This window comes from Triticum urartu, chromosome 5A, assembly GCF_056163025.1.
Source record: "Triticum urartu cultivar PI428250 chromosome 5A, HENAU_Tu73, whole genome shotgun sequence".
Lineage (NCBI taxonomy): Eukaryota > Viridiplantae > Streptophyta > Magnoliopsida > Poales > Poaceae > Triticum > Triticum urartu.
Window position 1 is genome coordinate 72,250,288 of NC_141877.1, and position 19,123 is coordinate 72,269,410.

Here is a 19,123-nt window from a genome sequence, read left to right on the forward strand (position 1 = left end):
TATTTTACACCCCTTTCACAACGCGCTTTTCGCGCCCCAACTCTCCCTAGCCGCGTGACTAACGAGCTCCGAGCTAAAACATATCGCAAATGTCAAAAATATGATGACAGGCTTAATATATATCACGCACGTGCGTTCTGTTCCTCACGTACGTACAAAAATAATTAAAAAGGGAATGCAACAAGAGGACTTCCCAGGAGGTCACCCATCCTAGTACTACTCTCGCCCAAGCACGCTTAACTTCGGAGTTCTGATGGGATCCGGTGCTTTAGTGCTGGTATGATCGCATCCGACATGTCACCCCCGGCTTCATCCCTTATGCTTCCCACTCCCACGTCCGCTGCAAAGACGGCTATACATTCTTACTACCATTACAACCGTCGCCTACTAATGGATAATGCCCTATACTACTTACTCTCTCGCTCAACTACGAAGACGAGTTTACCACTATTTCCACCCCTCCCTCTATACCGCAGCAACACGTATTTTACACCCCTTTCACAACGCGCTTTTCGCGCCCCAACTCTCCCTAGCCGCGTGACTAACGAGCTCCGAGCTAAAACATATCGCAAATGTCAAAAATATGATGACAGGCTTAATATATATCACGCACGTGCGTTCTGTTCCTCACGTACGTACAAAAATAATTAAAAAGGGAATGCAACACGAGGACTTCCCAGGAGGTCACCCATCCTAGTACTACTCTCGCCCAAGCACGCTTAACTTCGGAGTTCTGATGGGATCCGGTGCTTTAGTGCTGGTATGATCGCATCCGACATGTCACCCCCGGCTTCATCCCTTATGCTTCCCACTCCCACGTCCGCTGCAAAGACGGCTATACATTCTTACTACCATTACAACCGTCGCCTACTAATGGATAATGCCCTATACTACTTACTCTCTCGCTCAACTACGAAGACGAGTTTACCACTATTTCCACCCCTCCCTCTATACCGCAGCAACACGTATTTTACACCCCTTTCACAACGCGCTTTTCGCGCCCCAACTCTCCCTAGCCGCGTGACTAACGAGCTCCGAGCTAAAACATATCGCAAATGTCAAAAATATGATGACAGGCTTAATATATATCACGCACGTGCGTTCTGTTCCTCACGTACGTACAAAAATAATTAAAAAGGGAATGCAACACGAGGACTTCCCAGGAGGTCACTCATCCTAGTACTACTCTCGCCCAAGCACGCTTAACTTCGGAGTTCTGATGGGATCCGGTGCTTTAGTGCTGGTATGATCGCATCCGACATGTCACCCCCGGCTTCATCCCTTATGCTTCCCACTCCCACGTCCGCTGCAAAGACGGCTATACATTCTTACTACCATTACAACCGTCGCCTACTAATGGATAATGCCCTATACTACTTACTCTCTCGCTCAACTACGAAGACGAGTTTACCACTATTTCCACCCCTCCCTCTATACCGCAGCAACGCGTATTTTACACCCCTTTCACAACGCGCTTTTCGCGCCCCAACTCTCCCTAGCCGCGTGACTAACGAGCTCCGAGCTAAAACATATCGCAAATGTCAAAAATATGATGACAGGCTTAATATATATCACGCACGTGCGTTCTGTTCCTCACGTACGTACAAAAATAATTAAAAAGGGAATGCAACACGAGGACTTCCTAGGAGGTCACCCATCCTAGTACTACTCTCGCCCAAGCACGCTTAACTTCGGAGTTCTGATGGGATCCGGTGCTTTAGTGCTGGTATGATCGCATCCGACATGTCACCCCCGGCTTCATCCCTTATGCTTCCCACTCCCACGTCCGCTGCAAAGACGGCTATACATTCTTACTACCATTACAACCGTCGCCTACTAATGGATAATGCCCTATACTACTTACTCTCTCGCTCAACTACGAAGACGAGTTTACCACTATTTCCACCCCTCCCTCTATACCGCAGCAACACGTATTTTACACCCCTTTCACAACGCGCTTTTCGCGCCCCAACTCTCCCTAGCCGCGTGACTAACGAGCTCCGAGCTAAAACATATCGCAAATGTCAAAAATATGATGACAGGCTTAATATATATCACGCACGTGCGTTCTGTTCCTCACGTACGTACAAAAATAATTAAAAAGGGAATGCAACACGAGGACTTCCTAGGAGGTCACCCATCCTAGTACTACTCTCGCCCAAGCACGCTTAACTTCGGAGTTCTGATGGGATCCGGTGCTTTAGTGCTGGTATGATCGCATCCGACATGTTACCCCCGGCTTCATCCCTTATGCTTCCCACTCCCACGTCCGCTGCAAAGACGGCTATACATTCTTACTACCATTACAACCGTCGCCTACTAATGGATAATGCCCTATACTACTTACTCTCTCGCTCAACTACGAAGACGAGTTTACCACTATTTCCACCCCTCCCTCTATACCGCAGCAACGCGTATTTTACACCCCTTTCACAACGCGCTTTTCGCGCCCCAACTCTCCCTAGCCGCGTGACTAACGAGCTCCGAGCTAAAACATATCGCAAATGTCAAAAATATGATGACAGGCTTAATATATATCACGCACGTGCGTTCTGTTCCTCACGTACGTACAAAAATAATTAAAAAGGGAATGCAACACGAGGACTTCCTAGGAGGTCACCCATCCTAGTACTACTCTCGCCCAAGCACGCTTAACTTCGGAGTTCTGATGGGATCCGGTGCTTTAGTGCTGGTATGATCGCATCCGACATGTCACCCCCGGCTTCATCCCTTATGCTTCCCACTCCCACGTCCGCTGCAAAGACGGCTATACATTCTTACTACCATTACAACCGTCGCCTACTAATGGATAATGCCCTATACTACTTACTCTCTCGCTCAACTACGAAGACGAGTTTACCACTATTTCCACCCCTCCCTCTATACCGCAGCAACACGTATTTTACACCCCTTTCACAACGCGCTTTTCGCGCCCCAACTCTCCCTAGCCGCGTGACTAACGAGCTCCGAGCTAAAACATATCGCAAATGTCAAAAATATGATGACAGGCTTAATATATATCACGCACGTGCGTTCTGTTCCTCACGTACGTACAAAAATAATTAAAAAGGGAATGCAACACGAGGACTTCCCAGGAGGTCACCCATCCTAGTACTACTCTCGCCCAAGCACGCTTAACTTCGGAGTTCTGATGGGATCCGGTGCTTTAGTGCTGGTATGATCGCATCCGACATGTCACCCCCGGCTTCATCCCTTATGCTTCCCACTCCCACGTCCGCTGCAAAGACGGCTATACATTCTTACTACCATTACAACCGTCGCCTACTAATGGATAATGCCCTATACTACTTACTCTCTCGCTCAACTACGAAGACGAGTTTACCACTATTTCCACCCCTCCCTCTATACCGCAGCAACACGTATTTTACACCCCTTTCACAACGCGCTTTTCGCGCCCGAACTCTCCCTAGCCGCGTGACTAACGAGCTCCGAGCTAAAACATATCGCAAATGTCAAAAATATGATGACAGGCTTAATATATATCACGCACGTGCGTTCTGTTCCTCACGTACGTACAAAAATAATTAAAAAGGGAATGCAACACGAGGACTTCCTAGGAGGTCACCCATCCTAGTACTACTCTCGCCCAAGCACGCTTAACTTCGGAGTTCTGATGGGATCCGGTGCTTTAGTGCTGGTATGATCGCATCCGACATGTTACCCCCGGCTTCATCCCTTATGCTTCCCACTCCCACGTCCGCTGCAAAGACGGCTATACATTCTTACTACCATTACAACCGTCGCCTACTAATGGATAATGCCCTATACTACTTACTCTCTCGCTCAACTACGAAGACGAGTTTACCACTATTTCCACCCCTCCCTCTATACCGCAGCAACACGTATTTTACACCCCTTTCACAACGCGCTTTTCGCGCCCCAACTCTCCCTAGCCGCGTGACTAACGAGCTCCGAGCTAAAACATATCGCAAATGTCAAAAATATGATGACAGGCTTAATATATATCACGCACGTGCGTTCTGTTCCTCACGTACGTACAAAAATAATTAAAAAGGGAATGCAACACGAGGACTTCCCAGGAGGTCACCCATCCTAGTACTACTCTCGCCCAAGCACGCTTAACTTCGGAGTTCTGATGGGATCCGGTGCTTTAGTGCTGGTATGATCGCATCCGACATGTCACCCCCGGCTTCATCCCTTATGCTTCCCACTCCCACGTCCGCTGCAAAGACGGCTATACATTCTTACTACCATTACAACCGTCGCCTACTAATGGATAATGCCCTATACTACTTACTCTCTCGCTCAACTACGAAGACGAGTTTACCACTATTTCCACCCCTCCCTCTATACCGCAGCAACACGTATTTTACACCCCTTTCACAACGCGCTTTTCGCGCCCGAACTCTCCCTAGCCGCGTGACTAACGAGCTCCGAGCTAAAACATATCGCAAATGTCAAAAATATGATGACAGGCTTAATATATATCACGCACGTGCGTTCTGTTCCTCACGTACGTACAAAAATAATTAAAAAGGGAATGCAACACGAGGACTTCCTAGGAGGTCACCCATCCTAGTACTACTCTCGCCCAAGCACGCTTAACTTCGGAGTTCTGATGGGATCCGGTGCTTTAGTGCTGGTATGATCGCATCCGACATGTCACCCCCGGCTTCATCCCTTATGCTTCCCACTCCCACGTCCGCTGCAAAGACGGCTATACATTCTTACTACCATTACAACCGTCGCCTACTAATGGATAATGCCCTATACTACTTACTCTCTCGCTCAACTACGAAGACGAGTTTACCACTATTTCCACCCCTCCCTCTATACCGCAGCAACACGTATTTTACACCCCTTTCACAACGCGCTTTTCGCGCCCCAACTCTCCCTAGCCGCGTGACTAACGAGCTCCGAGCTAAAACACATCGCAAATGTCAAAAATATGATGACAGGCTTAATATATATCACGCACGTGCGTTCTGTTCCTCACGTACGTACAAAAATAATTAAAAAGGGAATGCAACACGAGGACTTCCCAGGAGGTCACCCATCCTAGTACTACTCTCGCCCAAGCACGCTTAACTTCGGAGTTCTGATGGGATCCGGTGCTTTAGTGCTGGTATGATCGCATCCGACATGTCACCCCCGGCTTCATCCCTTATGCTTCCCACTCCCACGTCCGCTGCAAAGACGGCTATACATTCTTACTACCATTACAACCGTCGCCTACTAATGGATAATGCCCTATACTACTTACTCTCTCGCTCAACTACGAAGACGAGTTTACCACTATTTCCACCCCTCCCTCTATACCGCAGCAACACGTATTTTACACCCCTTTCACAACGCGCTTTTCGCGCCCCAACTCTCCCTAGCCGCGTGACTAACGAGCTCCGAGCTAAAACATATCGCAAATGTCAAAAATATGATGACAGGCTTAATATATATCACGCACGTGCGTTCTGTTCCTCACGTACGTACAAAAATAATTAAAAAGGGAATGCAACACGAGGACTTCCCAGGAGGTCACCCATCCTAGTACTACTCTCGCCCAAGCACGCTTAACTTCGGAGTTCTGATGGGATCCGGTGCTTTAGTGCTGGTATGATCGCATCCGACATGTCACCCCCGGCTTCATCCCTTATGCTTCCCACTCCCACGTCCGCTGCAAAGACGGCTATACATTCTTACTACCATTACAACCGTCGCCTACTAATGGATAATGCCCTATACTACTTACTCTCTCGCTCAACTACGAAGACGAGTTTACCACTATTTCCACCCCTCCCTCTATACCGCAGCAACACGTATTTTACACCCCTTTCACAACGCGCTTTTCGCGCCCCAACTCTCCCTAGCCGCGTGACTAACGAGCTCCGAGCTAAAACATATCGCAAATGTCAAAAATATGATGACAGGCTTAATATATATCACGCACGTGCGATCTGTTCCTCACGTACGTACAAAAATAATTAAAAAGGGAATGCAACACGAGGACTTCCCAGGAGGTCACCCATCCTAGTACTACTCTCGCCCAAGCACGCTTAACTTCGGAGTTCTGATGGGATCCGGTGCTTTAGTGCTGGTATGATCGCATCCGACATGTCACCCCCGGCTTCATCCCTTATGCTTCCCACTCCCACGTCCGCTGCAAAGACGGCTATACATTCTTACTACCATTACAACCGTCGCCTACTAATGGATAATGCCCTATACTACTTACTCTCTCGCTCAACTACGAAGACGAGTTTACCACTATTTCCACCCCTCCCTCTATACCGCAGCAACGCGTATTTTACACCCCTTTCACAACGCGCTTTTCGCGCCCCAACTCTCCCTAGCCGCGTGACTAACGAGCTCCGAGCTAAAACATATCGCAAATGTCAAAAATATGATGACAGGCTTAATATATATCACGCACGTGCGTTCTGTTCCTCACGTACGTACAAAAATAATTAAAAAGGGAATGCAACACGAGGACTTCCTAGGAGGTCACCCATCCTAGTACTACTCTCGCCCAAGCACGCTTAACTTCGGAGTTCTGATGGGATCCGGTGCTTTAGTGCTGGTATGATCGCATCCGACATGTCACCCCCGGCTTCATCCCTTATGCTTCCCACTCCCACGTCCGCTGCAAAGACGGCTATACATTCTTACTACCATTACAACCGTCGCCTACTAATGGATAATGCCCTATACTACTTACTCTCTCGCTCAACTACGAAGACGAGTTTACCACTATTTCCACCCCTCCCTCTATACCGCAGCAACACGTATTTTACACCCCTTTCACAACGCGCTTTTCGCGCCCCAACTCTCCCTAGCCGCGTGACTAACGAGCTCCGAGCTAAAACATATCGCAAATGTCAAAAATATGATGACAGGCTTAATATATATCACGCACGTGCGTTCTGTTCCTCACGTACGTACAAAAATAATTAAAAAGGGAATGCAACACGAGGACTTCCCAGGAGGTCACCCATCCTAGTACTACTCTCGCCCAAGCACGCTTAACTTCGGAGTTCTGATGGGATCCGGTGCTTTAGTGCTGGTATGATCGCATCCGACATGTCACCCCCGGCTTCATCCCTTATGCTTCCCACTCCCACGTCCGCTGCAAAGACGGCTATACATTCTTACTACCATTACAACCGTCGCCTACTAATGGATAATGCCCTATACTACTTACTCTCTCGCTCAACTACGAAGACGAGTTTACCACTATTTCCACCCCTCCCTCTATACCGCAGCAACACGTATTTTACACCCCTTTCACAACGCGCTTTTCGCGCCCCAACTCTCCCTAGCCGCGTGACTAACGAGCTCCGAGCTAAAACATATCGCAAATGTCAAAAATATGATGACAGGCTTAATATATATCACGCACGTGCGTTCTGTTCCTCACGTACGTACAAAAATAATTAAAAAGGGAATGCAACACGAGGACTTCCCAGGAGGTCACCCATCCTAGTACTACTCTCGCCCAAGCACGCTTAACTTCGGAGTTCTGATGGGATCCGGTGCTTTAGTGCTGGTATGATCGCAACCGACATGTTACCCCCGGCTTCATCCCTTATGCTTCCCACTCCCACGTCCGCTGCAAAGACGGCTATACATTCTTACTACCATTACAACCGTCGCCTACTAATGGATAATGCCCTATACTACTTACTCTCTCGCTCAACTACGAAGACGAGTTTACCACTATTTCCACCCCTCCCTCTATACCGCAGCAACACGTATTTTACACCCCTTTCACAACGCGCTTTTCGCGCCCCAACTCTCCCTAGCCGCGTGACTAACGAGCTCCGAGCTAAAACATATCGCAAATGTCAAAAATATGATGACAGGCTTAATATATATCACGCACGTGCGTTCTGTTCCTCACGTACGTACAAAAATAATTAAAAAGGGAATGCAACACGAGGACTTCCCAGGAGGTCACCCATCCTAGTACTACTCTCGCCCAAGCACGCTTAACCGTCGCCTACTAATGGATAATGCCCTATACTACTTACTCTCTCGCTCAACTACGAAGACGAGTTTACCACTATTTCCACCCCTCCCTCTATACCGCAGCAACACGTATTTTACACCCCTTTCACAACGCGCTTTTCGCGCCCCAACTCTCCCTAGCCGCGTGACTAACGAGCTCCGAGCTAAAACATATCGCAAATGTCAAAAATATGGTGACAGGCTTAATATATATCACGCACGTGCGTTCTGTTCCTCACGTACGTACAAAAATAATTAAAAAGGGAATGCAACACGAGGACTTCCCAGGAGGTCACCCATCCTAGTACTACTCTCGCCCAAGCACGCTTAACTTCGGAGTTCTGATGGGATCCGGTGCTTTAGTGCTGGTATGATCGCATCCGACATGTCACCCCCGGCTTCATCCCTTATGCTTCCCACTCCCACGTCCGCTGCAAAGACGGCTATACATTCTTACTACCATTACAACCGTCGCCTACTAATGGATAATGCCCTATACTACTTACTCTCTCGCTCAACTACGAAGACGAGTTTACCACTATTTCCACCCCTCCCTCTATACCGCAGCAACACGTATTTTACACCCCTTTCACAACGCGCTTTTCGCGCCCCAACTCTCCCTAGCCGCGTGACTAACGAGCTCCGAGCTAAAACATATCGCAAATGTCAAAAATATGATGACAGGCTTAATATATATCACGCACGTGCGTTCTGTTCCTCACGTACGTACAAAAATAATTAAAAAGGGAATGCAACACGAGGACTTCCCAGGAGGTCACCCATCCTAGTACTACTCTCGCCCAAGCACGCTTAACTTCGGAGTTCTGATGGGATCCGGTGCTTTAGTGCTGGTATGATCGCATCCGACATGTCACCCCCGGCTTCATCCCTTATGCTTCCCACTCCCACGTCCGCTGCAAAGACGGCTATACATTCTTACTACCATTACAACCGTCGCCTACTAATGGATAATGCCCTATACTACTTACTCTCTCGCTCAACTACGAAGACGAGTTTACCACTATTTCCACCCCTCCCTCTATACCGCAGCAACACGTATTTTACACCCCTTTCACAACGCGCTTTTCGCGCCCCAACTCTCCCTAGCCGCGTGACTAACGAGCTCCGAGCTAAAACATATCGCAAATGTCAAAAATATGATGACAGGCTTAATATATATCACGCACGTGCGTTCTGTTCCTCACGTACGTACAAAAATAATTAAAAAGGGAATGCAACACGAGGACTTCCCAGGAGGTCACCCATCCTAGTACTACTCTCGCCCAAGCACGCTTAACTTCGGAGTTCTGATGGGATCCGGTGCTTTAGTGCTGGTATGATCGCATCCGACATGTCACCCCCGGCTTCACCCCTTATGCTTCCCACTCCCACGTCCGCTGCAAAGACGGCTATACATTCTTACTACCATTACAACCGTCGCCTACTAATGGATAATGCCCTATACTACTTACTCTCTCGCTCAACTACGAAGACGAGTTTACCACTATTTCCACCCCTCCCTCTATACCGCAGCAACACGTATTTTACACCCCTTTCACAACGCGCTTTTCGCGCCCCAACTCTCCCTAGCCGCGTGACTAACGAGCTCCGAGCTAAAACATATCGCAAATGTCAAAAATATGATGACAGGCTTAATATATATCACGCACGTGCGTTCTGTTCCTCACGTACGTACAAAAATAATTAAAAAGGGAATGCAACACGAGGACTTCCTAGGAGGTCACCCATCCTAGTACTACTCTCGCCCAAGCACGCTTAACTTCGGAGTTCTGATGGGATCCGGTGCTTTAGTGCTGGTATGATCGCATCCGACATGTTACCCCCGGCTTCATCCCTTATGCTTCCCACTCCCACGTCCGCTGCAAAGACGGCTATACATTCTTACTACCATTACAACCGTCGCCTACTAATGGATAATGCCCTATACTACTTACTCTCTCGCTCAACTACGAAGACGAGTTTACCACTATTTCCACCCCTCCCTCTATACCGCAGCAACACGTATTTTACACCCCTTTCACAACGCGCTTTTCGCGCCCCAACTCTCCCTAGCCGCGTGACTAACGAGCTCCGAGCTAAAACATATCGCAAATGTCAAAAATATGATGACAGGCTTAATATATATCACGCACGTGCGTTCTGTTCCTCACGTACGTACAAAAATAATTAAAAAGGGAATGCAACACGAGGACTTCCCAGGAGGTCACCCATCCTAGTACTACTCTCGCCCAAGCACGCTTAACTTCGGAGTTCTGATGGGATCCGGTGCTTTAGTGCTGGTATGATCGCATCCGACATGTTACCCCCGGCTTCATCCCTTATGCTTCCCACTCCCACGTCCGCTGCAAAGACGGCTATACATTCTTACTACCATTACAACCGTCGCCTACTAATGGATAATGCCCTATACTACTTACTCTCTCGCTCAACTACGAAGACGAGTTTACCACTATTTCCACCCCTCCCTCTATACCGCAGCAACACGTATTTTACACCCCTTTCACAACGCGCTTTTCGCGCCCCAACTCTCCCTAGCCGCGTGACTAACGAGCTCCGAGCTAAAACATATCGCAAATGTCAAAAATATGATGACAGGCTTAATATATATCACGCACGTGCGTTCTGTTCCTCACGTACGTACAAAAATAATTAAAAAGGGAATGCAACACGAGGACTTCCTAGGAGGTCACCCATTCTAGTACTACTCTCGCCCAAGCACGCTTAACTTCGGAGTTCTGATGGGATCCGGTGCTTTAGTGCTGGTATGATCGCATCCGACATGTTACCCCCGGCTTCATCCCTTATGCTTCCCACTCCCACGTCCGCTGCAAAGACGGCTATACATTCTTACTACCATTACAACCGTCGCCTACTAATGGATAATGCCCTATACTACTTACTCTCTCGCTCAACTACGAAGACGAGTTTACCACTATTTCCACCCCTCCCTCTATACCGCAGCAACACGTATTTTACACCCCTTTCACAACGCGCTTTTCGCGCCCCAACTCTCCCTAGCCGCGTGACTAACGAGCTCCGAGCTAAAACATATCGCAAATGTCAAAAATATGATGACAGGCTTAATATATATCACGCACGTGCGTTCTGTTCCTCACGTACGTACAAAAATAATTAAAAAGGGAATGCAACACGAGGACTTCCTAGGAGGTCACCCATTCTAGTACTACTCTCGCCCAAGCACGCTTAACTTCGGAGTTCTGATGGGATCCGGTGCTTTAGTGCTGGTATGATCGCATCCGACATGTTACCCCCGGCTTCATCCCTTATGCTTCCCACTCCCACGTCCGCTGCAAAGACGGCTATACATTCTTACTACCATTACAACCGTCGCCTACTAATGGATAATGCCCTATACTACTTACTCTCTCGCTCAACTACGAAGACGAGTTTACCACTATTTCCACCCCTCCCTCTATACCGCAGCAACACGTATTTTACACCCCTTTCACAACGCGCTTTTCGCGCCCCAACTCTCCCTAGCCGCGTGACTAACGAGCTCCGAGCTAAAACATATCGCAAATGTCAAAAATATGATGACAGGCTTAATATATATCACGCACGTGCGTTCTGTTCCTCACGTACGTACAAAAATAATTAAAAAGGGAATGCAACACGAGGACTTCCCAGGAGGTCACCCATCCTAGTACTACTCTCGCCCAAGCACGCTTAACTTCGGAGTTCTGATGGGATCCGGTGCTTTAGTGCTGGTATGATCGCATCCGACATGTTACCCCCGGCTTCATCCCTTATGCTTCCCACTCCCACGTCCGCTGCAAAGACGGCTATACATTCTTACTACCATTACAACCGTCGCCTACTAATGGATAATGCCCTATACTACTTACTCTCTCGCTCAACTACGAAGACGAGTTTACCACTATTTCCACCCCTCCCTCTATACCGCAGCAACACGTATTTTACACCCCTTTCACAACGCGCTTTTCGCGCCCCAACTCTCCCTAGCCGCGTGACTAACGAGCTCCGAGCTAAAACATATCGCAAATGTCAAAAATATGATGACAGGCTTAATATATATCACGCACGTGCGTTCTGTTCCTCACGTACGTACAAAAATAATTAAAAAGGGAATGCAACACGAGGACTTCCTAGGAGGTCACCCATCCTAGTACTACTCTCGCCCAAGCACGCTTAACTTCGGAGTTCTGATGGGATCCGGTGCTTTAGTGCTGGTATGATCGCATCCGACATGTTACCCCCGGCTTCATCCCTTATGCTTCCCACTCCCACGTCCGCTGCAAAGACGGCTATACATTCTTACTACCATTACAACCGTCGCCTACTAATGGATAATGCCCTATACTACTTACTCTCTCGCTCAACTACGAAGACGAGTTTACCACTATTTCCACCCCTCCCTCTATACCGCAGCAACACGTATTTTACACCCCTTTCACAACGCGCTTTTCGCGCCCCAACTCTCCCTAGCCGCGTGAGTAACGAGCTCCGAGCTAAAACATATCGCAAATGCCAAAAATATGATGACAGGCTTAATATATATCACGCACGTGCGTTCTGTTCCTCACGTACGTACAAAAATAATTAAAAAGGGAATGCAACACGAGGACTTCCCAGGAGGTCACCCATCCTAGTACTACTCTCGCCCAAGCACGCTTAACTTCGGAGTTCTGATGGGATCCGGTGCTTTAGTGCTGGTATGATCGCATCCGACATGTCACCCCCGGCTTCATCCCTTATGCTTCCCACTCCCACGTCCGCTGCAAAGACGGCTATACATTCTTACTACCATTACAACCGTCGCCTACTAATGGATAATGCCCTATACTACTTACTCTCTCGCTCAACTACGAAGACGAGTTTACCACTATTTCCACCCCTCCCTCTATACCGCAGCAACACGTATTTTACACCCCTTTCACAACGCGCTTTTCGCGCCCCAACTCTCCCTAGCCGCGTGACTAACGAGCTCCGAGCTAAAACATATCGCAAATGTCAAAAATATGATGACAGGCTTAATATATATCACGCACGTGCGTTCTGTTCCTCACGTACGTACAAAAATAATTAAAAAGGGAATGCAACACGAGGACTTCCCAGGAGGTCACCCATCCTAGTACTACTCTCGCCCAAGCACGCTTAACTTCGGAGTTCTGATGGGATCCGGTGCTTTAGTGCTGGTATGATCGCATCCGACATGTCACCCCCGGCTTCATCCCTTATGCTTCCCACTCCCACGTCCGCTGCAAAGACGGCTATATATTCTTACTACCATTACAACCGTCGCCTACTAATGGATAATGCCCTATACTACTTACTCTCTCGCTCAACTACGAAGACGAGTTTACCACTATTTCCACCCCTCCCTCTATACCGCAGCAACACGTATTTTACACCCCTTTCACAACGCGCTTTTCGCGCCCCAACTCTCCCTAGCCGCGTGACTAACGAGCTCCGAGCTAAAACATATCGCAAATGTCAAAAATATGATGACAGGCTTAATATATATCACGCACGTGCGTTCTGTTCCTCACGTACGTACAAAAATAATTAAAAAGGGAATGCAACACGAGGACTTCCTAGGAGGTCACCCATCCTAGTACTACTCTCGCCCAAGCACGCTTAACTTCGGAGTTCTGATGGGATCCGGTGCTTTAGTGCTGGTATGATCGCATCCGACATGTTACCCCCGGCTTCATCCCTTATGCTTCCCACTCCCACGTCCGCTGCAAAGACGGCTATACATTCTTACTACCATTACAACCGTCGCCTACTAATGGATAATGCCCTATACTACTTACTCTCTCGCTCAACTACGAAGACGAGTTTACCACTATTTCCACCCCTCCCTCTATACCGCAGCAACACGTATTTTACACCCCTTTCACAACGCGCTTTTCGCGCCCCAACTCTCCCTAGCCGCGTGACTAACGAGCTCCGAGCTAAAACATATCGCAAATGTCAAAAATATGATGACAGGCTTAATATATATCACGCACGTGCGTTCTGTTCCTCACGTACGTACAAAAATAATTAAAAAGGGAATGCAACACGAGGACTTCCCAGGAGGTCACCCATCCTAGTACTACTCTCGCCCAAGCACGCTTAACTTCGGAGTTCTGATGGGATCCGGTGCTTTAGTGCTGGTATGATCGCATCCGACATGTTACCCCCGGCTTCATCCCTTATGCTTCCCACTCCCACGTCCGCTGCAAAGACGGCTATACATTCTTACTACCATTACAACCGTCGCCTACTAATGGATAATGCCCTATACTACTTACTCTCTCGCTCAACTACGAAGACGAGTTTACCACTATTTCCACCCCTCCCTCTATACCGCAGCAACACGTATTTTACACCCCTTTCACAACGCGCTTTTCGCGCCCCAACTCTCCCTAGCCGCGTGACTAACGAGCTCCGAGCTAAAACATATCGCAAATGTCAAAAATATGATGACAGGCTTAATATATATCACGCACGTGCGTTCTGTTCCTCACGTACGTACAAAAATAATTAAAAAGGGAATGCAACACGAGGACTTCCTAGGAGGTCACCCATCCTAGTACTACTCTCGCCCAAGCACGCTTAACTTCGGAGTTCTGATGGGATCCGGTGCTTTAGTGCTGGTATGATCGCATCCGACATGTTACCCCCGGCTTCATCCCTTATGCTTCCCACTCCCACGTCCGCTGCAAAGACGGCTATACATTCTTACTACCATTACAACCGTCGCCTACTAATGGATAATGCCCTATACTACTTACTCTCTCGCTCAACTACGAAGACGAGTTTACCACTATTTCCACCCCTCCCTCTATACCGCAGCAACACGTATTTTACACCCCTTTCACAACGCGCTTTTCGCGCCCCAACTCTCCCTAGCCGCGTGACTAACGAGCTCCGAGCTAAAACATATCGCAAATGTCAAAAATATGATGACAGGCTTAATATATATCACGCACGTGCGTTCTGTTCCTCACGTACGTACAAAAATAATTAAAAAGGGAATGCAACACGAGGACTTCCCAGGAGGTCACCCATCCTAGTACTACTCTCGCCCAAGCACGCTTAACTTCGGAGTTCTGATGGGATCCGGTGCTTTAGTGCTGGTATGATCGCATCCGACATGTTACCCCCGGCTTCATCCCTTATGCTTCCCACTCCCACGTCCGCTGCAAAGACGGCTATACATTCTTACTACCATTACAACCGTCGCCTACTAATGGATAATGCCCTATACTACTTACTCTCTCGCTCAACTACGAAGACGAGTTTACCACTATTTCCACCCCTCCCTCTATACCGCAGCAACACGTATTTTACACCCCTTTCACAACGCGCTTTTCGCGCCCCAACTCTCCCTAGCCGCGTGACTAACGAGCTCCGAGCTAAAACATATCGCAAATGTCAAAAATATGATGACAGGCTTAATATATATCACGCACGTGCGTTCTGTTCCTCACGTACGTACAAAAATAATTAAAAAGGGAATGCAACACGAGGACTTCCTAGGAGGTCACCCATCCTAGTACTACTCTCGCCCAAGCACGCTTAACTTCGGAGTTCTGATGGGATCCGGTGCTTTAGTGCTGGTATGATCGCATCCGACATGTTACCCCCGGCTTCATCCCTTATGCTTCCCACTCCCACGTCCGCTGCAAAGACGGCTATACATTCTTACTACCATTACAACCGTCGCCTACTAATGGATAATGCCCTATACTACTTACTCTCTCGCTCAACTACGAAGACGAGTTTACCACTATTTCCACCCCTCCCTCTATACCGCAGCAACACGTATTTTACACCCCTTTCACAACGCGCTTTTCGCGCCCCAACTCTCCCTAGCCGCGTGACTAACGAGCTCCGAGCTAAAACATATCGCAAATGCCAAAAATATGATGACAGGCTTAATATATATCACGCACGTGCGTTCTGTTCCTCACGTACGTACAAAAATAATTAAAAAGGGAATGCAACACGAGGACTTCCCAGGAGGTCACCCATCCTAGTACTACTCTCGCCCAAGCACGCTTAACTTCGGAGTTCTGATGGGATCCGGTGCTTTAGTGCTGGTATGATCGCATCCGACATGTCACCCCCGGCTTCATCCCTTATGCTTCCCACTCCCACGTCCGCTGCAAAGACGGCTATACATTCTTACTACCATTACAACCGTCGCCTACTAATGGATAATGCCCTATACTACTTACTCTCTCGCTCAACTACGAAGACGAGTTTACCACTATTTCCACCCCTCCCTCTATACCGCAGCAACACGTATTTTACACCCCTTTCACAACGCGCTTTTCGCGCCCCAACTCTCCCTAGCCGCGTGACTAACGAGCTCCGAGCTGAAACATATCGCAAATGTCAAAAATATGATGACAGGCTTAATATATATCACGCACGTGCGTTCTGTTCCTCACGTACGTACAAAAATAATTAAAAAGGGAATGCAACACGAGGACTTCCCAGGAGGTCACCCATCCTAGTACTACTCTCGCCCAAGCACGCTTAACTTCGGAGTTCTGATGGGATCCGGTGCTTTAGTGCTGGTATGATCGCATCCGACATGTCACCCCCGGCTTCATCCCTTATGCTTCCCACTCCCACGTCCGCTGCAAAGACGGCTATACATTCTTACTACCATTACAACCGTCGCCTACTAATGGATAATGCCCTATACTACTTACTCTCTCGCTCAACTACGAAGACGAGTTTACCACTATTTCCACCCCTCCCTCTATACCGCAGCAACACGTATTTTACACCCCTTTCACAACGCGCTTTTCGCGCCCCAACTCTCCCTAGCCGCGTGACTAACGAGCTCCGAGCTAAAACATATCGCAAATGTCAAAAATATGATGACAGGCTTAATATATATCACGCACGTGCGTTCTGTTCCTCACGTACGTACAAAAATAATTAAAAAGGGAATGCAACACGAGGACTTCCCAGGAGGTCACCCATCCTAGTACTACTCTCGCCCAAGCACGCTTAACTTCGGAGTTCTGATGGGATCCGGTGCTTTAGTGCTGGTATGATCGCATCCGACATGTCACCCCCGGCTTCATCCCTTATGCTTCCCACTCCCACGTCCGCTGCAAAGACGGCTATACATTCTTACTACCATTACAACCGTCGCCTACTAATGGATAATGCCCTATACTACTTACTCTCTCGCTCAACTACGAAGACGAGTTTACCACTATTTCCACCCCTCCCTCTATACCGCAGCAACACGTATTTTACACCCCTTTCACAACGCGCTTTTCGCGCCCCAACTCTCCCTAGCCGCGTGACTAACGAGCTCCGAGCTAAAACATATCGCAAATGTCAAAAATATGATGACAGGCTTAATATATATCACGCACGTGCGTTCTGTTCCTCACGTACGTACAAAAATAATTAAAAAGGGAATGCAACACGAGGACTTCCCAGGAGGTCACCCATCCTAGTACTACTCTCGCCCAAGCACGCTTAACTTCGGAGTTCTGATGGGATCCGGTGCTTTAGTGCTGGTATGATCGCATCCGACATGTCACCCCCGGCTTCATCCCTTATGCTTCCCACTCCCACGTCCGCTGCAAAGACGGCTATACATTCTTACTACCATTACAACCGTCGCCTACTAATGGATAATGCCCTATACTACTTACTCTCTCGCTCAACTACGAAGACGAGTTTACCACTATTTCCACCCCTCCCTCTATACCGCAGCAACACGTATTTTACACCCCTTTCACAACGCGCTTTTCGCGCCCCAACTCTCCCTAGCCGCGTGACTAACGAGCTCCGAGCTAAAACATATCGCAAATGTCAAAAATATGATGACAGGCTTAATATATATCACGCACGTGCGTTCTGTTCCTCACGTACGTACAAAAATAATTAAAAAGGGAATGCAACACGAGGACTTCCCAGGAGGTCACCCATCCTAGTACTACTCTCGCCCAAGCACGCTTAACTTCGGAGTTCTGATGGGATCCGGTGCTTTAGTGCTGGTATGATCGCATCCGACATGTTACCACCGGCTTCATCCCTTATGCTTCCCACTCCCACGTCCGCTGCAAAGACGGCTATACATTCTTACTACCATTACAACCGTCGCCTACTAATGGATAATGCCCTATACTACTTACTCTCTCGCTCAACTACGAAGACGAGTTTACCACTATTTCCACCCCTCCCTCTATACCGCAGCAACACGTATTTTACACCCCTTTCACAACGCGCTTTTCGCGCCCCAACTCTCCCTAGCCGCGTGACTAACGAGCTCCGAGCTAAAACATATCGCAAATGTCAAAAATATGATGACAGGCTTAATATATATCACGCACGTGCGTTCTGTTCCTCACGTACGTACAAAAATAATTAAAAAGGGAATGCAACACGAGGACTTCCTAGGAGGTCACCCATCCTAGTACTACTCTTGCCCAAGCACGCTTAACTTCGGAGTTCTGATGGGATCCGGTGCTTTAGTGCTGGTATGATCAAATCCGACATGTTACCCCCGGCTTCATCCCTTATGCTTCCCACTCCCACGTCCGCTGCAAAGACGGCTATACATTCTTACTACCATTACAACCGTCGCCTACTAATGGATAATGCCCTATACTACTTACTCTCTCGCTCAACTACGAAGACGAGTTTACCACTATTTCCACCCCTCCCTCTATACCGCAGCAACACGTATTTTACACCCCTTTCACAACGCGCTTTTCGCGCCCCAACTCTCCCTAGCCGCGTGACTAACGAGCTCCGAGCTAAAACATATCGCAAATGTCAAAAATATGATGACAGGCTTAATATATATCACGCACGTGCGTTCTGTTCCTCACGTACGTACAAAAATAATTAAAAAGGGAATGCAACACGAGGACTTCCCAGGAGGTCACCCATCCTAGTACTACTCTCGCCCAAGCACGCTTAACTTCGGAGTTCTGATGGGATCCGGTGCTTTAGTGCTGGTATGATCGCATCCGACATGTCACCCCCGGCTTCATCCCTTATGCTTCCCACTCCCACGTCCGCTGCAAAGACGGCTATACATTCTTACTACCATTACAACCGTCGCCTACTAATGGATAATGCCCTATACTACTTACTCTCTCGC

The 19,123-nt window shown here is 48.3% G+C and overlaps 39 non-coding genes across 39 annotated transcripts; all 39 read right to left on the reverse strand.

Moving 5' to 3' along the window:
• Positions 1 to 172: 172 nt before the first annotated feature.
• Positions 173 to 291, reverse strand: LOC147969796 (5S ribosomal RNA). Its single transcript, XR_015606397.1, has one exon. It is a non-coding gene; the product is annotated as a 5S ribosomal RNA (ribosomal RNA).
• Positions 292 to 655: 364 nt separating this feature from the next.
• Positions 656 to 774, reverse strand: LOC147969797 (5S ribosomal RNA). The gene has a single exon (XR_015605265.1). It is a non-coding gene; the product is annotated as a 5S ribosomal RNA (ribosomal RNA).
• Positions 775 to 1,138: 364 nt separating this feature from the next.
• LOC147969798 (5S ribosomal RNA) lies at positions 1,139 to 1,257 on the reverse strand. The gene has a single exon (XR_015606388.1). It is a non-coding gene; the product is annotated as a 5S ribosomal RNA (ribosomal RNA).
• A 364-nt stretch (positions 1,258 to 1,621) lies between these two features.
• LOC147969799 (5S ribosomal RNA) lies at positions 1,622 to 1,740 on the reverse strand. Its single transcript, XR_015606020.1, has one exon. It is a non-coding gene; the product is annotated as a 5S ribosomal RNA (ribosomal RNA).
• A 364-nt stretch (positions 1,741 to 2,104) lies between these two features.
• On the reverse strand, positions 2,105 to 2,223 carry LOC147969800 (5S ribosomal RNA). Its single transcript, XR_015606021.1, has one exon. It is a non-coding gene; the product is annotated as a 5S ribosomal RNA (ribosomal RNA).
• A 364-nt stretch (positions 2,224 to 2,587) lies between these two features.
• On the reverse strand, positions 2,588 to 2,706 carry LOC147969801 (5S ribosomal RNA). The gene has a single exon (XR_015606022.1). It is a non-coding gene; the product is annotated as a 5S ribosomal RNA (ribosomal RNA).
• Positions 2,707 to 3,070: 364 nt separating this feature from the next.
• On the reverse strand, positions 3,071 to 3,189 carry LOC147969802 (5S ribosomal RNA). The gene has a single exon (XR_015605266.1). It is a non-coding gene; the product is annotated as a 5S ribosomal RNA (ribosomal RNA).
• A 364-nt stretch (positions 3,190 to 3,553) lies between these two features.
• Positions 3,554 to 3,672, reverse strand: LOC147969803 (5S ribosomal RNA). Its single transcript, XR_015606023.1, has one exon. It is a non-coding gene; the product is annotated as a 5S ribosomal RNA (ribosomal RNA).
• A 364-nt stretch (positions 3,673 to 4,036) lies between these two features.
• On the reverse strand, positions 4,037 to 4,155 carry LOC147969804 (5S ribosomal RNA). The gene has a single exon (XR_015605267.1). It is a non-coding gene; the product is annotated as a 5S ribosomal RNA (ribosomal RNA).
• A 364-nt stretch (positions 4,156 to 4,519) lies between these two features.
• Positions 4,520 to 4,638, reverse strand: LOC147969805 (5S ribosomal RNA). The gene has a single exon (XR_015606024.1). It is a non-coding gene; the product is annotated as a 5S ribosomal RNA (ribosomal RNA).
• A 364-nt stretch (positions 4,639 to 5,002) lies between these two features.
• LOC147969806 (5S ribosomal RNA) lies at positions 5,003 to 5,121 on the reverse strand. Its single transcript, XR_015605268.1, has one exon. It is a non-coding gene; the product is annotated as a 5S ribosomal RNA (ribosomal RNA).
• A 364-nt stretch (positions 5,122 to 5,485) lies between these two features.
• Positions 5,486 to 5,604, reverse strand: LOC147969807 (5S ribosomal RNA). Its single transcript, XR_015605269.1, has one exon. It is a non-coding gene; the product is annotated as a 5S ribosomal RNA (ribosomal RNA).
• Positions 5,605 to 5,968: 364 nt separating this feature from the next.
• LOC147969808 (5S ribosomal RNA) lies at positions 5,969 to 6,087 on the reverse strand. The gene has a single exon (XR_015605270.1). It is a non-coding gene; the product is annotated as a 5S ribosomal RNA (ribosomal RNA).
• A 364-nt stretch (positions 6,088 to 6,451) lies between these two features.
• LOC147969809 (5S ribosomal RNA) lies at positions 6,452 to 6,570 on the reverse strand. Its single transcript, XR_015606025.1, has one exon. It is a non-coding gene; the product is annotated as a 5S ribosomal RNA (ribosomal RNA).
• A 364-nt stretch (positions 6,571 to 6,934) lies between these two features.
• Positions 6,935 to 7,053, reverse strand: LOC147969810 (5S ribosomal RNA). Its single transcript, XR_015605271.1, has one exon. It is a non-coding gene; the product is annotated as a 5S ribosomal RNA (ribosomal RNA).
• Positions 7,054 to 7,417: 364 nt separating this feature from the next.
• Positions 7,418 to 7,536, reverse strand: LOC147969811 (5S ribosomal RNA). Its single transcript, XR_015605891.1, has one exon. It is a non-coding gene; the product is annotated as a 5S ribosomal RNA (ribosomal RNA).
• A 710-nt stretch (positions 7,537 to 8,246) lies between these two features.
• On the reverse strand, positions 8,247 to 8,365 carry LOC147969812 (5S ribosomal RNA). Its single transcript, XR_015605272.1, has one exon. It is a non-coding gene; the product is annotated as a 5S ribosomal RNA (ribosomal RNA).
• Positions 8,366 to 8,729: 364 nt separating this feature from the next.
• Positions 8,730 to 8,848, reverse strand: LOC147969813 (5S ribosomal RNA). The gene has a single exon (XR_015605273.1). It is a non-coding gene; the product is annotated as a 5S ribosomal RNA (ribosomal RNA).
• Positions 8,849 to 9,212: 364 nt separating this feature from the next.
• On the reverse strand, positions 9,213 to 9,331 carry LOC147969814 (5S ribosomal RNA). The gene has a single exon (XR_015605274.1). It is a non-coding gene; the product is annotated as a 5S ribosomal RNA (ribosomal RNA).
• A 364-nt stretch (positions 9,332 to 9,695) lies between these two features.
• On the reverse strand, positions 9,696 to 9,814 carry LOC147969815 (5S ribosomal RNA). The gene has a single exon (XR_015606026.1). It is a non-coding gene; the product is annotated as a 5S ribosomal RNA (ribosomal RNA).
• A 364-nt stretch (positions 9,815 to 10,178) lies between these two features.
• LOC147969816 (5S ribosomal RNA) lies at positions 10,179 to 10,297 on the reverse strand. The gene has a single exon (XR_015605275.1). It is a non-coding gene; the product is annotated as a 5S ribosomal RNA (ribosomal RNA).
• A 364-nt stretch (positions 10,298 to 10,661) lies between these two features.
• On the reverse strand, positions 10,662 to 10,780 carry LOC147969817 (5S ribosomal RNA). The gene has a single exon (XR_015606343.1). It is a non-coding gene; the product is annotated as a 5S ribosomal RNA (ribosomal RNA).
• Positions 10,781 to 11,144: 364 nt separating this feature from the next.
• LOC147969818 (5S ribosomal RNA) lies at positions 11,145 to 11,263 on the reverse strand. The gene has a single exon (XR_015606344.1). It is a non-coding gene; the product is annotated as a 5S ribosomal RNA (ribosomal RNA).
• A 364-nt stretch (positions 11,264 to 11,627) lies between these two features.
• Positions 11,628 to 11,746, reverse strand: LOC147969819 (5S ribosomal RNA). Its single transcript, XR_015605276.1, has one exon. It is a non-coding gene; the product is annotated as a 5S ribosomal RNA (ribosomal RNA).
• Positions 11,747 to 12,110: 364 nt separating this feature from the next.
• On the reverse strand, positions 12,111 to 12,229 carry LOC147969820 (5S ribosomal RNA). Its single transcript, XR_015606027.1, has one exon. It is a non-coding gene; the product is annotated as a 5S ribosomal RNA (ribosomal RNA).
• Positions 12,230 to 12,593: 364 nt separating this feature from the next.
• Positions 12,594 to 12,712, reverse strand: LOC147969821 (5S ribosomal RNA). The gene has a single exon (XR_015605277.1). It is a non-coding gene; the product is annotated as a 5S ribosomal RNA (ribosomal RNA).
• Positions 12,713 to 13,076: 364 nt separating this feature from the next.
• On the reverse strand, positions 13,077 to 13,195 carry LOC147969822 (5S ribosomal RNA). The gene has a single exon (XR_015605278.1). It is a non-coding gene; the product is annotated as a 5S ribosomal RNA (ribosomal RNA).
• A 364-nt stretch (positions 13,196 to 13,559) lies between these two features.
• LOC147969823 (5S ribosomal RNA) lies at positions 13,560 to 13,678 on the reverse strand. The gene has a single exon (XR_015606028.1). It is a non-coding gene; the product is annotated as a 5S ribosomal RNA (ribosomal RNA).
• Positions 13,679 to 14,042: 364 nt separating this feature from the next.
• Positions 14,043 to 14,161, reverse strand: LOC147969824 (5S ribosomal RNA). The gene has a single exon (XR_015605279.1). It is a non-coding gene; the product is annotated as a 5S ribosomal RNA (ribosomal RNA).
• A 364-nt stretch (positions 14,162 to 14,525) lies between these two features.
• Positions 14,526 to 14,644, reverse strand: LOC147969825 (5S ribosomal RNA). Its single transcript, XR_015606029.1, has one exon. It is a non-coding gene; the product is annotated as a 5S ribosomal RNA (ribosomal RNA).
• A 364-nt stretch (positions 14,645 to 15,008) lies between these two features.
• Positions 15,009 to 15,127, reverse strand: LOC147969826 (5S ribosomal RNA). Its single transcript, XR_015605280.1, has one exon. It is a non-coding gene; the product is annotated as a 5S ribosomal RNA (ribosomal RNA).
• Positions 15,128 to 15,491: 364 nt separating this feature from the next.
• Positions 15,492 to 15,610, reverse strand: LOC147969827 (5S ribosomal RNA). The gene has a single exon (XR_015606031.1). It is a non-coding gene; the product is annotated as a 5S ribosomal RNA (ribosomal RNA).
• A 364-nt stretch (positions 15,611 to 15,974) lies between these two features.
• Positions 15,975 to 16,093, reverse strand: LOC147969828 (5S ribosomal RNA). Its single transcript, XR_015605281.1, has one exon. It is a non-coding gene; the product is annotated as a 5S ribosomal RNA (ribosomal RNA).
• Positions 16,094 to 16,457: 364 nt separating this feature from the next.
• Positions 16,458 to 16,576, reverse strand: LOC147969829 (5S ribosomal RNA). Its single transcript, XR_015605282.1, has one exon. It is a non-coding gene; the product is annotated as a 5S ribosomal RNA (ribosomal RNA).
• Positions 16,577 to 16,940: 364 nt separating this feature from the next.
• On the reverse strand, positions 16,941 to 17,059 carry LOC147969830 (5S ribosomal RNA). Its single transcript, XR_015605283.1, has one exon. It is a non-coding gene; the product is annotated as a 5S ribosomal RNA (ribosomal RNA).
• Positions 17,060 to 17,423: 364 nt separating this feature from the next.
• On the reverse strand, positions 17,424 to 17,542 carry LOC147969831 (5S ribosomal RNA). The gene has a single exon (XR_015605284.1). It is a non-coding gene; the product is annotated as a 5S ribosomal RNA (ribosomal RNA).
• Positions 17,543 to 17,906: 364 nt separating this feature from the next.
• On the reverse strand, positions 17,907 to 18,025 carry LOC147969832 (5S ribosomal RNA). Its single transcript, XR_015605285.1, has one exon. It is a non-coding gene; the product is annotated as a 5S ribosomal RNA (ribosomal RNA).
• Positions 18,026 to 18,389: 364 nt separating this feature from the next.
• On the reverse strand, positions 18,390 to 18,508 carry LOC147969833 (5S ribosomal RNA). Its single transcript, XR_015606813.1, has one exon. It is a non-coding gene; the product is annotated as a 5S ribosomal RNA (ribosomal RNA).
• A 364-nt stretch (positions 18,509 to 18,872) lies between these two features.
• On the reverse strand, positions 18,873 to 18,991 carry LOC147969834 (5S ribosomal RNA). The gene has a single exon (XR_015605286.1). It is a non-coding gene; the product is annotated as a 5S ribosomal RNA (ribosomal RNA).
• Between the last annotated feature and the right edge of the window lie 132 nt (positions 18,992 to 19,123).